The sequence below is a fragment of the Protopterus annectens genome, chromosome 9.part0, assembly GCF_019279795.1.
Source record: "Protopterus annectens isolate FY-2018-M chromosome 9.part0, PAN1.0, whole genome shotgun sequence".
Classification (NCBI taxonomy): domain Eukaryota; kingdom Metazoa; phylum Chordata; order Ceratodontiformes; family Protopteridae; genus Protopterus; species Protopterus annectens.
In genome coordinates, this window is record NC_056743.1 from 777799908 (window position 1) to 777816869 (window position 16962).

The following is a 16962-nucleotide window of genomic DNA, read 5'->3' on the forward strand; positions in this document are numbered from 1 at the left end:
ACTGAAACCAATATTTCTTTTTGTAGTTCTACCAAATGAAAAGTTAATTCTCTGGATTAAGTATTATTTGTTCATATACCTAGGAAGATATTAAGTAGACTACAGGAGGTTATTAGACAAATGGTCCTAGGGCTCTTACAAGCCTAAGTAAGTAAATCACCTGTTCCCAAGAATATTGGGGTATTAAGCAGAACTCAAACAAGTGCCCCTGTCCAAGATGGATATGTGAAACTCCTGGGGTGAATTTGTGGTTTCCCATTCAATTATCCAAGTTGTGCTTAAATAGGGTCAGTGAGGGGCTCTGTTTCACTTGAATTGGAAGTTTCTTCTAGAGGAGAGACTCTCAGTTAGACTTATCTGTCTCTCCAGCAAGTCCTGCTGATGTCACATACTAGGGTGAGTTCCCTAGAGTGAGTGTATTTTATACCATTTGATTTATGAATGTGTAGCGCTTTCATTAAGACACAGAGTATAGTGACAGAGATTTCAGTCTGTCAATGTATGACATATACTGAAGACACTGAATTTTCTTTGTAAGAAACCTTTGAGGTCTTTCCAGTTGCTGCAGGCACCTATTAAGGTACAGACCAAGCATTCTACTCCATTGCTGACCAGATGAGTGAAGAGTACAAGGAGGTTATGACCCCTTTTGTTCTGGATGCAATGCCCTTGTTTATGAGAGGGGCAATGTAGAAAGCCATTCTTACTACCGTGGAGACTTGGTGGTCAAATCAAAGTTTGCGGTCAACCTCTGTGTCCAAATCTCTTATCACTGATTATGTGCTTAGGGTGTTGTTAGCAATGTGGCAATGTGCAGGAATGTCACCACTGTTGACACTGTTTTGGGACTCATTGACTGCACCCAGTTTGCAATCAGCAGCAAACTTTGTCAGCCATAGGCCTTTTGTTTTAGCCTGTCCATTCAAGACGTAGATTCCAGTCAACAGGGGACCCAGCACAGATCCCTGTGGAACACCACTGGTTATGGGCCTGCTGGTGGAGGTAGAATCACCTATTCTGACTATATGCACTCTATTGCTGAGCCAGTTTGCAACCCATCCAACAATATATAGGTTGATCTCCAGCTGAGTGAGTAAATCAATGGTGGCTGAGTGGAGAATAGTGTCAAAGGCCTTATCCAGATCCAGGTAGGCAGTACATCTCAAAGAAGTCCACCAACTCCTAAAGAAACTAAAGCTCTGCTTCCTCTCCACTGAAAATTTACCACCTGAATACTTACAACTTGCTGCCAAAGCTATAGCTTACCCTGTAAGCATTCTTATTAATCATTCAGTCTCTGAATCTTATGTCCCCCAACTTTGGAAAGACTATTATAACTCCATTACATAAAGGTGGTATTGTACACAATCTCTCAAACTACCAGCCAATCTCCATTCTCTCCCTGCTATCAAAAATCCTAGAAAAATGCATACAAACCCAACTACTATATCACTTCATTAACAACAACCTACTTGCTTCCACTTAATATGGATCCTGCCCTGGACATAGCAAAACCACAGCTTTACTCTCCTTCAATAATGCTGTCAATAAAGCTATTGATGTCAGCGTATCTACTTCAGTGCTCCTGTTAGACCTATCAAAGGCTTTCTACACAGTATCACACCCTAAGTTATTACAATATTTAGAAAAACTTGGATGCACTCTAAGCGTATTAACCAGGTTTTCCTCCTACCTAAATGATAGGCAACAATCAGTTAAATAGCAAAACAAACAATATGAGTATATGGCAAATAAGACAGGTGTCCCACAAGGGTTAATTTTAGGACCACTACTCTTTAATATATTCATTAATGATCTTAATAAAGTTTCCCAACAAAGAATATTAATTCAATATGCAGATGATTCAGCTATCATCTCTTCCTCCAACAATTTCATTAACCTCCAGAAGATCACCCAAGATGCATTCACTTCCATAGAAACCTGGCTAAATGATGCTCAATTAATGCTGATCCCCAAAAAAAACTAAACTGTTACTATTTTCATCAAAACCTCCAGCTGCAAAACTCAAGATTTTTTCACATAACAATACAGAAATAAAACAAGTGCTATCTGCAAAACTTTTAGCAATCACTATTGACAAACTCTCTTTTGAACACCACATTCTCAATATGGTAAAGAAAACCCATTTCAAACTTGACAAACTATAGCAACAAACTCTGCCTAGATAAACTAAGTTAAAACTAGCAAACCCTTTGCTTATCCCATCCCTCTTGTATGGAAGCCCTATTTTCACCAATTTCCATACATCCCTCAATAATAATCTGCAATTGTGCTACTACAAGATAGCAAAATTCATCTCTAACAGGCCCAACCACTCACACCACTGGAAACGTATCTCAAAGCTTGTCCTAGCTTGAATTTCTCTATTATACTCAGTTAACACTTGCTCATAAGCTAATTTTCAAACCTGATAACTGTCCTGCACTCCAGTCTATCTTATACACATACACCCCAACTAGAACCCTCCAGTCTTCAGAAACGTCACTTTTAAGTATAGCTAAACCCAACAAGAGTAGGACAATGCCTTTATTCCTACAATACTGCCAAACTATGGAATAGCCATCCCTCATATATTACTCAATTCGACTCCCTAATAGTCTTTAAAACTGCACTAAAAACCTATTTAAATAATCCCAGCTGTAGCTGTGAAGTACAGTGTAAGCCACCTTAACATCACACATGTAACTACTTAGATTCTACTCTTTAACCCTCTGTTTTTTTTTCCTTCCTCCCCTATATGACTATTTCTCCTGCTTATGATATGTGCAGTTTACTAAGGTTTACGATTACTTTCTTGTGGACTGAAAGTATGTTATTATGTATCCACACAGTCTGACAATATGTATTAACTTATATACTATTTACTCCCTACCCTGTGCTTATGTATGCATATCTCTTCCACTGTTATTTGTTCTGTACAATATTTGATTAACTGTGGAGCTTTCCTCTCCGGGCTTCCACTGAAAATGTGTTTCTGACCCAGTGGACTTCCCCGGTCAGCAAATGTCAATAAATAAATAAGTTCAAGCTGCAGGATCTCCCTTAAACAAAACAGGGCTGGCTTCAAAGGAAGCACACCACCAGGGTGAAAAATTCACACAATTTAATTCTGGTACCTCGGCCTTTCACCTTCAAGGAATACAAATGCATAAACATACCCCCATTTTATACAATCATCCAAAAATTAATCAGTGTAATTAACACCATAATTAAGACAATAATTGAAACACCAGATCCACATTACATTTGTTAAAGGCATAGAATGTTGCACTTCATTTTTTAAATATGTCGCATTTCCAAGTATAATTTAAACAATGTTAGTTTTATATTAAATTTTACAATGTGAAAAAAAATTGCACATTTTAAATCATGCAACATCTTTATTTTAACTTCATTAACTAATCTATTTTTTTAAAGAATTAAATTACTTTTTATATTCATGCCCCTAGGTTGAAGTGTTCTAAAATTATCGTTTTATGGTCTAACTTATTAAGTTTATACCTAAAATTTCCTCCATTATCCATAAAGGGACCTGTCAAAACACTATAAAATAGATCTTTGACAACATGCCTAATGTACAGACATAAAATGCTCTTCTACTGGGCTCAAGATCTTTCTTTTTCTAATATCCCCTATGTGTACCACATTTCCCTTCTAATAGAAGTAAATTCATGCCACCTAAGTCACCCATGTGTATTGATATGTATGAACACATTGTTTGCAGTCAAACGGAGCAGGCGTTTGATGCATTTTTGAAAGAAAAGAGAAGTTACAATGTATCTAAAAAAGAATGGGATGAATTGCAAGCAGTACGTCAGAAATTAGTTTTATGTTCAGACAGGCTGAAAAGGGTATAGTTGGGTTATAATGGATAAAAAGGATTATGATAGGATGGTTAAAGATTTCATTTTGCTGACAGATAAGTATGTTAAGTTGGATGTTAATCCACTACCTAGATTTAACGGGGCACTATTAGAAATCTTGGAAAGAGGGGAAAGATTAGGATTCCTTAATCAAAAGGATATTCAAAAACTGGTTAATAGGGAACCTAGGGACCCAAGATTTTATGCTTTGCCTAAGATACATAAAAATTTGAATGGTCCCCCCAGGCAGACTCATAGTTTCTATGGTAGGATCATACTTAGAAAACATGAGCAGATTTTGGATTTCCATTTAAAAAAGTATTTAAAGAAAGTACCCTCTCATATGAAAAAACACAGGAGACTTGTGTGAATTTAAAGAAGATTAGTTGGCAGAAAGATTACTTTTGGGCCACAGTGGATGTTAATTCACTATATACTAATATTGAAATCAGGAGGGGCCTAGAAGCAATGGGGAGAATGATGGGGGAAGGACCCTGTTCCTCATTGCTTCTATTACTGTTGGAATTTTGTCTGACATATAACTATTTCAGATGGGAGAAATGAGGTTTGGAACAGACCAATTTGTCCAGGGACATCTTCAAGGGGGGGGATTAGATAAATAGAGTGGGAGGATAGGGTTAAATAGGAATGGATGAGGTTTGGGAGGAAGTGAGGTAGGGGTATGGACGGGCTTAAAGGATGTTAGGCAAGTGTAACGGGAGTTGGAGTCACATTTTGGTATGAACTTGCTACAGCAGGTTCTGCATCTGAGACGACCTGTAGGTATTGGTGTGGTCAGGTAGGCCTTAGAATAGTTGGTGGGTAAAATTCACTAACGAGGTGCTGTAGTAGTTTTTGTTTTGTTTTGTTTTGTTTTCGGTAAAGTGTAAAATACTATCCTTCAGGAAAGTCATACTAGTGCAATCTGGTAGTTTACTGTCTTGCTAAATTTAAGTGTCTTCAAATTGAGATTAGTTGATGTCTTCAGTTCAGTTGTGGAGGTTTGTGATATTTTACTAGGAAATTTGAGCTTCACATTGGGAGAGTGTTTCTTCTTTGTGCATTGTCATTAACTAGGGCTAAATTGTGATTGACAAGTCTGGGGGGAGGCTCTTCCAAAAAAGAATTCATCAGTTAGCAGGACGGTAGACACATAGTAGGGCTTTAATCCGGTAGTATGCAGCGTGACCCATGTTTCTATCCCTCTTGCCTGGCAAGTAGTCAATAGTGGTGGGAGGATTTGATAGAATTTCCCTGGAATTAATTCATGCTCCAAGCATGCTTTTAGAGGGCACAGTGGAAGCTTAGGATGAATAGCAGGTCTTCATGTCTTGGCAGTTTTTAGTATGATCGGTCGATTTGGCGGTTCTCCTTTCTTTTTTCTGTTTCCTCAGCAAAGCAGCTTAGGCCATGAAGTAGTCCATGTTTTACATTACATGGGCCACATTTACAAATGTTTGTTTCTTTTATAAACAAAAATTAAAAAGAAACAAAAGTGAGAGAGCTGGTTGTGTGGGTGTTTTACAGTTGAGCTACATATGGTTTTGCAGGCTAAGGGATCTCCAGCCAACTGATTCCTTTCTGCACATGCGAGATGCAGTAATAGCTATCACAAACTGAACGGGGTAATACATACCTTTCAACTCTCCTGCCTATTTCATTTTGTTTACTAAATAAGAAGACCTCTCATTCTGGTGCTTGCCTTTTACTGCAGCTCGTTTGATGATGGTGGTGATGTTACTGCAGCCCGTTTGATGATGGTGGTGATGTTACTGCAGCCCGTTTGATGATGGTGGTGATGTTACTGCAGCCCGTTTGATGATGGTGGTGATGTTTAATATAGTGACGAGTGGTTCAGTGCTCTCATAACTCACTAACACCTATGTCTGCACTTTGCTTGCCTTTTTGCACATTAAGCATAACAGTATACAATTTTAAAATGTGAATATTTTGTGATCAATAAAGCTACTTACCAATAACTGTTCATTGCTGTGCAGTTCAGATTACAGCATCAGGGGCGTTTGTGCAGTGGATGCTGTTACACTGCAACGAATAGAAACATGGAGACTCAAGGCTAAAACAGACATGACAGTTTTCTTACTACAGCTGTTTCTCAGCTTCATGCTTTAATGTAGTGCTAATATCTTCTGGAGTTTACATTCTGGGTTGAACTGGGTGCACATTTTGCCTTGTGCATGGTTGCACAGAGCCAGGGAAAGGCTTCCTGCACAGATACCGAATATTGTCACTGATTAATATTCACTAATAATAAGTAGGAAAGACATTCTCCGCAGACATTGGGTGTTTAATTGCGTATTTAACTCTTGCCTCTCAACAGGCTGATTTTATGGGCCAGTCGCATACAGAATGCCCACATTTTGGCCTATAATTTTAGTCCATTATGCATAAAGTTGTGGTTTCTGGCAAATCACTGTGGGTTGAAGTCAGAAAATGACCAACATTTGAGTTTCATTCTTCATATCATTCAGAAAAAGTTATGCTAACGCAGAACCTATTCTATAGGTCTTCTAAGTTTGTAAGAGCGATATTTAAAGTGTCCCTATTTGGGCCCTTTGCCTCCCCATTGTGGTTGGCTTTGTCCGGATTTCTTGCTCTAAGAGGTGGAGAGGTATGGCCAGCCACTTGATGGATTTTAGTTTTTATTTCTGAATGTTTATTTACACAGACACACTATTTAAATGGTGTCAAGCAATCACTTTGGAGTATATTATCACCACAACTCATAATGTCCATCAGTTGCTGCAGTGGTTCGCAGTACGACAAAGGTAGCATCATCCATGCAAGACAGCCTGGTAGTAGTGGTTTGTGTTTAACATTGCTCAGGAATTAATGTAGTGAAGCAACTGTGGTGAACCCAGTTTGGCATGTTGTGGTAGCAGTGAGCTGCCATTTTACTTCCTTTGGGCTTTGTAACAGGTTGTTACTGGGACCGGGAAAAATGATGGAAAACTTACTGCATTCAGAAATGAGAGTGCACAGGAGCTGAAGACTGGTGCAACGGTGACATGGAAATACACCAGTTCATCAGGAACAATATTTTGAACTGTAAGGCATATGTTGCTTTTGTATTTCTGGCTAGGAGGGGTTTCTGCCAAGTAATAGGCTCTAATGCTGCCCTGTCCATGAAGATTATAAGTCAATGCCTTTGGTGGCAGGAGCAAGATACATAAGGCAGATGAAAGGGGCGGGGATCATTGTGAGTACATTTGAATGTATAGGCACAGGGACAGGGTTTGAAGTTCATAGCTGTTTTACTTCTGTTAAGGCAAGGTGATTAATCTGTGTTTTTCCTTTTACAGATTGCAGAGGTGCAGAATCAAATGGGCATGATTGGTGACCGGAGGGAAGGAGAGTCGGAGGTGTTGGAGCCAATTCAATGGATGCCATTGCTGCTTCAGTGGTGCACAGGAAGGCCAGAGATGGGCATGTGTTGAGTGACCAGTTTCAGCACCCTGATTAAATGCCTTTAAAAGGTAATGGATGCTTTATATGGATTTTGAAGGTTGGACTAGTGTATAATGGGACTGTGGATTTTGGTGCTGGAGTGGTGCATAGGGGGTTATGTAAGGAGGTATGTTTGGGTCAATGCAAGGTAGGACTAGGGGTGAGATGGTGCAGGTACCAGTGACTGTTGTCATTGATGGAATGGTGCATAAATCTGTTTGATTGGGAGAGTGTAATGTAAACAGTTGCTGTCCTTCAGGAAATAGTTAACATAGTTGATGCTGAGGGGCTGGACATTCTGTTTGTTGGAGTTGTGTACAAAGGAGTCACAGGGAATTTTATTTTATTCGCAGTTTAGCAAGCTATGTGTAACTTGGTGCAGTTTGGGTAGTGTATCAACAAGTAAAGGAGTATGTTGGGGGCTGGGTAAAGCAGGGCTACGGATCGGTTATGGGAGGTCTGGGGGGTTTCTACAGGTGGGGTGGATGCACAATAATTATAGCCATAGGAAGTCACTAGGTTACTGGTGCTGGGTCCTTAAAAGTCAGTTTATCTATATTAATTTTATTTATGGTTATTATGCATGTGTATTTGGAGGTAAGATATTCTGCTGGGGGAGGCTGGGTTGATGTCTGGTAGATGTGTGTTAACAAGTGTTTGTTTTGTATTCATTAAGGCATTTTAAGGTTGGTGCAGCTGGGTAGTGTAAGGCCAAGGGAGGATAAGGTATGTTGAGGGCAAGTTATAGCAGGGTTTGATATTTGCTTAGGAGTAGTTTTGGGTACTTATTGGTGGGAGGAGAGGCACCAATTTCAGGAGCGGGGGTAGTTACTAGGTTAAAGGCTCTAAGGTTTTGATGAACTAAACAGCTTCAGGTAAGAAAGATTCTTTAATCCAGAGTGCATCGCATGTTGCTCTTATTTAAAAGGGACATGGGTGATTGTTGTCCATGTCCAACAGAAACATAGGTAGAACTGTGGGGGGAATTTACACTTCAGGTTTGGTAAAAGGATATAATAGCATGGCTATGGATGTTTTTTTTTCTTTGCCTTAATTATGGTTAACAATGTTGTTGGGAAAAGAGTGATATATTATTTATAGAATAGGCCTTTCAATGCAATCATTTGTTTATTTCTCATGGGTATTAATTATATCGTGAATCTTTGAGGTGTGAAGGAAATCTTACGGGTAGTTTTGTTAGCACATTTTAAGTTTCATTGGTGTTTTGTATGTGGTAATAGATGCATTTTATGCAGATGATGTAGGAGATATGCCAGTAGTGGTGCATGCTGTCATTAAGAAGTTGTGATTATGTGTGAATGAAGTATTTACAGTTTTTTTCTTTTACAGATCCCTCAGAGGTTGCAAATGGAGATGGGCTGACTGGGCATTACTTGGTAGGTTGAAGGAAGGTGGCTTTGACAGGTGAGAGAGGGGGTCGAAGTTGATGTCGGTTGATGGACTGGGGTGAAAAGAGGTCATGGTCTTCCAGCAAGGCAACCACATATGGAATTGTTATATTTTCTTTCCAATAGTTACAATGTAATCGTTTGTTTTGCTTGTTTTGGGCAAGGAGCATCAGTAGTGAATTTACACTGTATTATTGGTAGCTGTTTTTTTTTTTTTTCTTGGATTGGCTTGGGTAGGGTTGCTGCCTTCAGGGACAGGGCATTAGTGGGTTGCATTGAGTAAGTGGGTTCAGGTGGTGAGCTAGATAGGAATTCCTTGAATGGGAAGTGTGGCTTTGATTTACCGTACTTGAAGGACAGAAAGAGTATGGCTTATTTTCTACATTCTGGACAGAGTTGGCATGTCACTAATCTTGTTTCGACCAGGTAAGCATAGGGCATTTTCAAGTTTGGTATATTGCTGGGGGTATTCAAGGGTACTGACAGAGCTAAGAGGGGTCAGATGGCTAAAGCTATCATGGGGTTTAGGTGCCTGTTTATAATGGATAGTTGGTGTTAGCAAGACGGCTGTTAAATGGTATCTGAAAGTTTTCGGGTTGTTTCTACATGCCATTGGGCAAGTAAATGGGTGTTGCTATGTGAAGGGTGGTATGCAATTGCTTTTATTTAGTTTCAGTGTTTGGGGGTTGAGTTTTCCTGGTCCAGTGGCAGGTCATACCCTCATAAGCATTAGGTAATTGCCAGGAGCTGGTAATGTCCTGGTAATTATTGTACACCAAATGATGTTTGGCCTTATCCCCTAATGGTGGCTAGATGATGGAAGTTTGGTGGAGAGAGGGGGAACTGCCTGGTCAGGCTGGTGGGCAGACAAGAGGGGCAGGTTTGCCCTTTTCTGTTCCCCCTTTGGTGTCAGATGGTCAATTCAATAAGTTGGGAAAGAAAAGTGAGTGGTTACGCTGTGTGATAAGTACATAAGTAAGTGGAGGAAGCTGCTTATTTAGTTGATGGTATAATGCAGCAAATAGTAATGGAAGTGAGGGGTACGCTGCTTCATAAATGAGTGGAGTTATGGATGCTGCTTACTGATCAGGATGAGCAGGTTTCTGCTGTCCTGTCCCATGATAATGTTACACGGATGTTATTTCATCTGCATCATATATTTGGTTAAAATAAATGAATATTGGTTAACATTTTATTTTTATGGAAATTTAATAAAGGTCATCAAATGTCATTTGGTGTAATGTGTTTCTTGAAGGAGACTGGGACAAGCAATTTGTTCTCCAGAAAAAAGGAGCATCAATGGGGTGGCTTTTGCCCCCTCATATGCAATTGTTTATATGAGTGATTTTGAAACTCAATTTATCAGAACAAGTTTTTTTTATTGAGAATGTGGTATACTATGGCAAATTTATAGACAACTTGATTTTTGTTTGCAAAGGTGAGCAGGAGAAATTTTTGGAATTTATGGAGGACTTGAACAACACAGAACATGATTTAAGGTTTAACTATCAAATGAGTTCCACCATATTACTTACTTGGATGTGGAACTGTATGTGAGTGAAAACAATGTAATAGAATTTAAACCACATAGGAAAACTACTGCAGTCAACAATTTTTTACATGCAAAGAGCATGCACCCCCCCCCCCCCCCATTTAATCAAGGCTTTACCCTTGGGAGAACTGAAAATAATGTATTTCAATACATCACAAGAAGAATTGAAAAAAAAGTATTTTTAGGGGAGGCCATTGAAAGTCTGAGGCATAGGGGATACTCTGAAAAGATTCTACAGGATGCTAAGGATACAGTCTTAGGAGTTAGAAATGTGAGAAAATCAAGAGAAACACAATGTAAACCAAGAAAAAAATGATGAGGAGTTAAGTGGGGAAAATAGAATATTTTTCTTCACAAAAAATTGCCCATTCTCAAGTAGAATAGAGTGCATCATTAGAAAATGTTGGTATATAGTAAGAGAAGGTTCTAGAGTGGGACATCTTTTTCCTGAGCAAGTAACTTTTTCATATGGTAGATTTGGGAATTTAAAAGAAATATTAAGTGGAAATGGTGAAAGGGTAACAAATGTAGGCAGAGTAGGCATGTATTCTTGTGGAAATTGTTGTGTCTGCAGTAGATGCATTTAAAATTAATGGTATAAGTCCAAGGAGATTTTCCATTCCAATTCACAGGGAGTTAGTTATATTGTAGGTTGTGGTTGTGAAAGGGTAAAATTGTATACAAGGTCAAACAAAAAGGAAAGTTAAAGTAAAAATTATGGAGCACCTAGGGAATATTAGAAAAAGAGACCTCTTGAGCCCAGTAGCAGAGAATTTTATGTCATTACATGGGGGATGTAGTAAAGATCTATTTTACAGTGTTTTGGCATGTCCCTTTATGGATAGTGGAGGAAATTTTAGGTATGAACTTAAGTTAGAATGTAAAATGATAATTAATTTTAGAACACTTCAACCTAGAGGCATGAATATAGAAAGTAATTTAAATCTTTAAAAAAAATTGTTTAGTTAATGAAGTTAAAATAAAGATGTTGCAAGATTTAAAATAGGTAAAAAAAATGTTCACGTGGTAAAATTTAATATAAAAACGAACATGGTTTAAATTAGACTTGGAAATGTGACATATTATTTAGAAAATGAAGTGCAATATTCTATGCCTTTAACAAATGTAATGTGGATCTGGTGTTTCAATTATTGTCTTAATTATGGTGTTAATTACACTGATTAGTTTTTGGATGACTGTATAAAATGGGGGTGTGTCTATGCATTTGTATTCCTTGAAGGTAAAAGGCCGAGGTACCAGAATTAAATTATTTGTGAATTTCTCATCCTGGTGGTGTGCTTGCTTTGAAGCTGCTCTATTTTATGTTTTTGCTGCTTTCATAAGTCGAGGTGGAGTGGTTTTGTGGATACAAAGCCAGTCTGGGTCAGAACAAGCATTTGGAGGTCTCCTATATCTTTGTTGATAAGGTTCATGAGTATTCTTTCCATAGCCTTGCAAATTAGCTTGTCAGGCTTATGGGTCTATAGGTCCCAAGGTCAGTGGATGTACCTACTGTATGTAACATGTAAGAATTAATAATACAGTACTGTACCATAATTAGCTGGTGCAATGAGACTGAGAAACAAAAGTTTTTATCTGTTAATTAACCAAGCTCATACTGAACAGGTGCCACTCTCTTTTTTAAGGCACAAGTCTTGTGCACTTTTCAAAATGAATTTTTTAAACACTGTAGTTCATTTAATAAGGCTTTATTAGATGTTTACAATATGTGAATATGGTCTTTATTAACAGTACTGATAAACAATTAGTGTTTAAAGTTACTGTACGTCATATTCTGATTGTCCTGAAAAATGTAAACTAACATAGTCTTTAGATGACCTATCTTCTGTACTCAGGCTCGAGTGTCTGTCATCTTTTCTGAAGTAACAGGTCAAGCAAACTTACTAACCTTAACTGCACTGCTATCCTGAACACAACATATTTTATTGCTTCAGTCCAGTAATTTTTCTTATTTACTTTTTTAACCTTGGTGTCAAGCTTTGTCTCGTATGTGGTTTATTTAAGGAACAATTTGTAGCTAGCAAGGTTGTATCTTTCCCTTGAGAAAAGAACATTCTGTCTGCACACTTTATGCTTATCTTTCATTCATGCTTGACCAGAAAGCATATTTTTCTTTCTGCTTAACTCTCTTTTATGCATAAATGAAACAATTTATTTTCCCTTTAGCCTGTCTAATGTCTAATAAGTACTTTAACTACTTTAAACTACTTTAACTACTTTAAAATGAAGTCCCTAATCTAACATAACAGGATGATGGTTGCTGTTTTCCATTCAGCAGGTACAAAACCAATGCTTAGACTGTGGTTAAAAACAATACCCAGCAGGGCAGCTAGTTCTTATTTTAATCCATTAAGAATGCAGCCTGTGATATTATCAGGTCTCACAGAGGCAGTGTTTTGGCTTTGAAGAGAATGTTTACTACCTGCTCCTTAGAGATACTAGATGGAAGGCAGGTAGTAGGGATGCTTTGGGGGATATGTTGTGGGGGCAGCGGGGAGACGTTTTCACTGAACCTGTCATCTAGCACATTGGCTATTTCTACAGAGTCAGTATATGTCATGCCATTAACGACCAGTTCTGTGCAGATCAGTTTTTTTCCTTTAAAGTTTCGGATGTAGCTAAAGAAAGCCTTATGGCTATCCTCAGGCTAATTTGGATTCACATTTAGCTTTAGAATGCCTTACAAGATGTCCTATTTGCTTGTTTAAGCTGAGGAGGGAATGCTTGAAATTCAGGGACCATTCCTTCCTGATCTTGAACAACAATTACTTTCTCTTATTGTACAACATGTTAATGGCAGACATGTAACAGACAGGTTTGCTCTTTCTTGAGGATCTTGTTTTAGTCCTATAAGGTACGGCTGAGTGAATACATTGGTATAGGTGCTTATACAAGAAAATGCTTTAAATCCCAGTATAGATGTCCATGCCATCAGTGACGGCAACTGCTATGAAACTATTAATGCAGTCATGTATTAGGTTGTGGTTTACTTTAGAGACGTTTTTTAGTCTAGTTGTTGCTAATGGGAGATCAGATGTTGTTGTTACTTCTAATGAGACTGATTTATGATCAGACCACAACTCTGTGACTGCAAAGATGTCATCTTCTAAGTTAAGGTCTGCTTCCAGTGAGTGCCGTTTTAAGTTTAGATGCATGAGTAAAAATAAGAAAACACAAAAGTAAGATTAGGGAAATATTTCTGAAAGGAAAGAAAAGCAACTATTTTAGAGCACTTTGAATGTAAACAGTATTAACACTGTACAAAGGACAGGGATACTGGAATGGTGTGCTAAATGCGATGTGAATGTTATTATGTTATAAGATGTATGTTTCTTGACAAGTAAAAAAAAAAAAGACTGCAAATAGGAGAATTTTGGGGTGGAAATATATGAAACTTAGAAAGTAAAAATTGTTCTGGAGTGGCTATGATGTGTAAGCAGTGAAAATACTAGCTGTAATGTTGGTAATGACAAGAAGGTTAACTGTTGTGGGTGTCAGGTGTAAAGGACATGTTTATAGAATTACAGCACTATATACATATACAACTAACAAGAAAGAGAAAATCAGTTTTATTAACATGAACATGATAATTGCAGGGGACATTAATTGTGTTTGAAGGGAAAGATTAAACAAAGGCAGCAATGTGAAAAATACAGGAGGTGATAACGTGGTAAGATAGCTGTGTGGAGCAAATGTCAGTGTTATAGAATGGGGACCCTTGGATATGAAATTATTTTGCATTATCAGAAGATGTAGGATCAGTGATGGTGATGCAGTTAAGATGGACTTTTCACAACATTTATCGATATAGATAGAGGTGATGGAAGAAGGGGATATATTAAAATAAGAAAGGGAATAAAAAGAATACATGAGAACTTAGGGGATGAAATTGCAGAGCGGAGAAGTACTGCAGTTATGAAGGGATGATATAACAATGATGACTTCTATTATAAAAGCTGGTCTTAGTGGTGTATTGAGTTAAAAAAGAAGTATAAAAACATTTTTTTTCAGTGACAGGATGCTGTGAGAAAGGAAGAGAAAGTTACATAAAAGTAGAACTGCTTAACAAATGTTTGAGATTGCAATTGCTTCAGAAATTGAGAATGTCTTAAGAGCTACTTAAAACCTACTAAGGAGCAGAACTATTTAAGAGTGTCTTCATAGCTAATTAAGAAAATAACTGCTTAAAAAGTGCTTAAGAAATTCTTAACACAAGATTAAGAGAAAGGAAATCAAAAACTGCTTGAGAGGTTCTGCTTATAAGAATGACTGTATTACACTTTGCTTAAGAGGACAATCCATTAATCACTACTTAAGGATTTCGTGAGAGCTATGTGACAACTTCATATAAAATGCATATGAACTACATAACTATTTTAAGAGGTGAACTTAAATTCTTAAAACTCGCTTACAAATTTTAAGTTTTTTTGAGGGTATCAGTTAAGAACTGATAAAGAAAACTGCTTGAGATGAGAAATGCCAGAGAGAACTGCTTAAGAAAAGTGTTAATAGAAGAGCAGTTTAAGAATTCGTTACGCACTAAAAATTTCTGTTTTGAATGATTGTGACAGAATGTGGTAGTCCACAATTTTCTGTGGTCAGTATAGGAAAACAATTATTTCACATACGCTTAATAAGTATCAGTGTCAGTTACTACATGGTTGCCTTGAAAACTCACAAATGCCAGTGTCATATAATTTTGTCTAAGTGCACTCTCTAGTTATTTAATTGCTTGACCAAACAGCCCCAGTGGTACTCTATGTTTGAAAAGTACACCTGCAATATATAATAATGTGTGTGTCAGATAACATGATGAAAGAGTCAGATGGCAACAAATAAAACACATGCATTTATATGTGTTATCCTTGGAAAAGTCTAGTGCATCATTAGGCATCTGTAATGGAACATTGGGGAACACGGATATTACTCATGTACTCCAAAAAGTATAACATTGTTGATATAACCAAGTTTGTAGGAATGCATATATTTATCCATATATATTCATGTATGAGTCTTTCCTTATGATGTTAGAAAGTACAAAACAAGTACTTTTTTTTTACAATAATTAAAGTTAGCTACAGCAATGATAGGAAAATTACATATTCACTTACTGTGGTTAAATGTCAGTATTTACATGTTCCATTACAATAGATTTACTTACACCATTATTTCATCAGTTCAGTGCTATGTTCACTTTTATATGTAAATAAATACAAATAAAAATTAAAATAATAATAAATCTATTAATATCTATCAATAAATGCTAAGAATATGTAGAAAAAACAGGGCTCTGAAAAAATCACAATAGATACGAATGGTTTTCTGTACTATTTTATTCTGACTTTCATAAAGCTAATGGGTTTTTATATGAAGTGAATGAAGATGCATTGACTTACATTTATGGAATCTGTATAGAGAGAGACAGTGCTTGCACAAGTTTACTTTTTCTTTAACACAAACATTTTAATACTTCTAAAGTACAGCAGTTCATGCTACTGGTCTATAAAGAAAAGTACTTTCTGTATAAGTAGATAATAAAAGACAAATATCGGAAAAAATACAAAGTACCAACTCTAAGATTTAAACAGCTAAAGAGTTCTTATTGTAAGCAGTCCTCATCTCATGCAAATATTAGGCAGTTCAAAAGTAGTTCTTTTCCCAAGCAGTTTCCAGAGAGCTCTTCTCTTAAGAAGCCCCCCCCCTGCTTAAGCAGGTCTTTTCTTATGCAATTCTCAAGTAATTAAGTTGTTCTCATTAATAAATATTATAAAGTTGTCATTTTAAGCATTTTTCAGCCAGACTTTTAATACTTCCATTTGTATTCAGTTCTTTTTCTCCTCTTCAGCAAGTCTCAGGCAGTTGTTTTCCTATGCATTGCATAAACAATTAATCTCTTCTCCTCAAGACTTTCTAAGCAGCTCTCCATTTAACCCATTTCCATGTAGTTTACAAGAAATCTTTTAGGAGTTGCTAAGCACTTGTTAGCAGTTCTTTTTAGTTGTCCTAAACAGTTCTCCAGTAAAGCACAACTTAAAAAGGTATCTTCTCTTAACCAATTCTTAAGAATTTATCAAGTCTGGCTTTAATCGGTTATATTAATTAGTTCTTACAAAGTTCTTATGCAATTATAAAGCATTACTTTGGAAACTTTCTTCAGAAATTGTCAGACATTCCATTTCTTAATCAGCTCCTCTCCTAAGTAGTTCTCCACTTAAGATGCTCAAATAATTCGATAAAGCAGACGTCAGGCAGTTTTAAGCAGTTATCTTTCGAAGAAGCACTGAAAGAATTCTGCCCTGAAGCAGTTCATAAAGAGTTTTTTGCCTAAGAAGTTCTAAAGCTGTGAATAAACTGGTGTGTAGTCCAAGACATCAACTAGATGGAATTTAAACAGCAGCCGTAGTAGCAGATGCAGATTTGTACTGTACTTTATTCTTTAAAACCCTTCCATTTCATTCAATTATTAACATCTTTGCTGTGATGTGTGACAATGCAGCTAGGATACTTAAGTAAGAAGGCGATGTTCCCATTGAAGGAGTGTGGGTACATGTCCCAAGTGTTTGTCTGTATTATTCAACATTGTCAGAGATTGTGGCTTGTGCATTAAGAGAAGAGTACATATCATTTAACT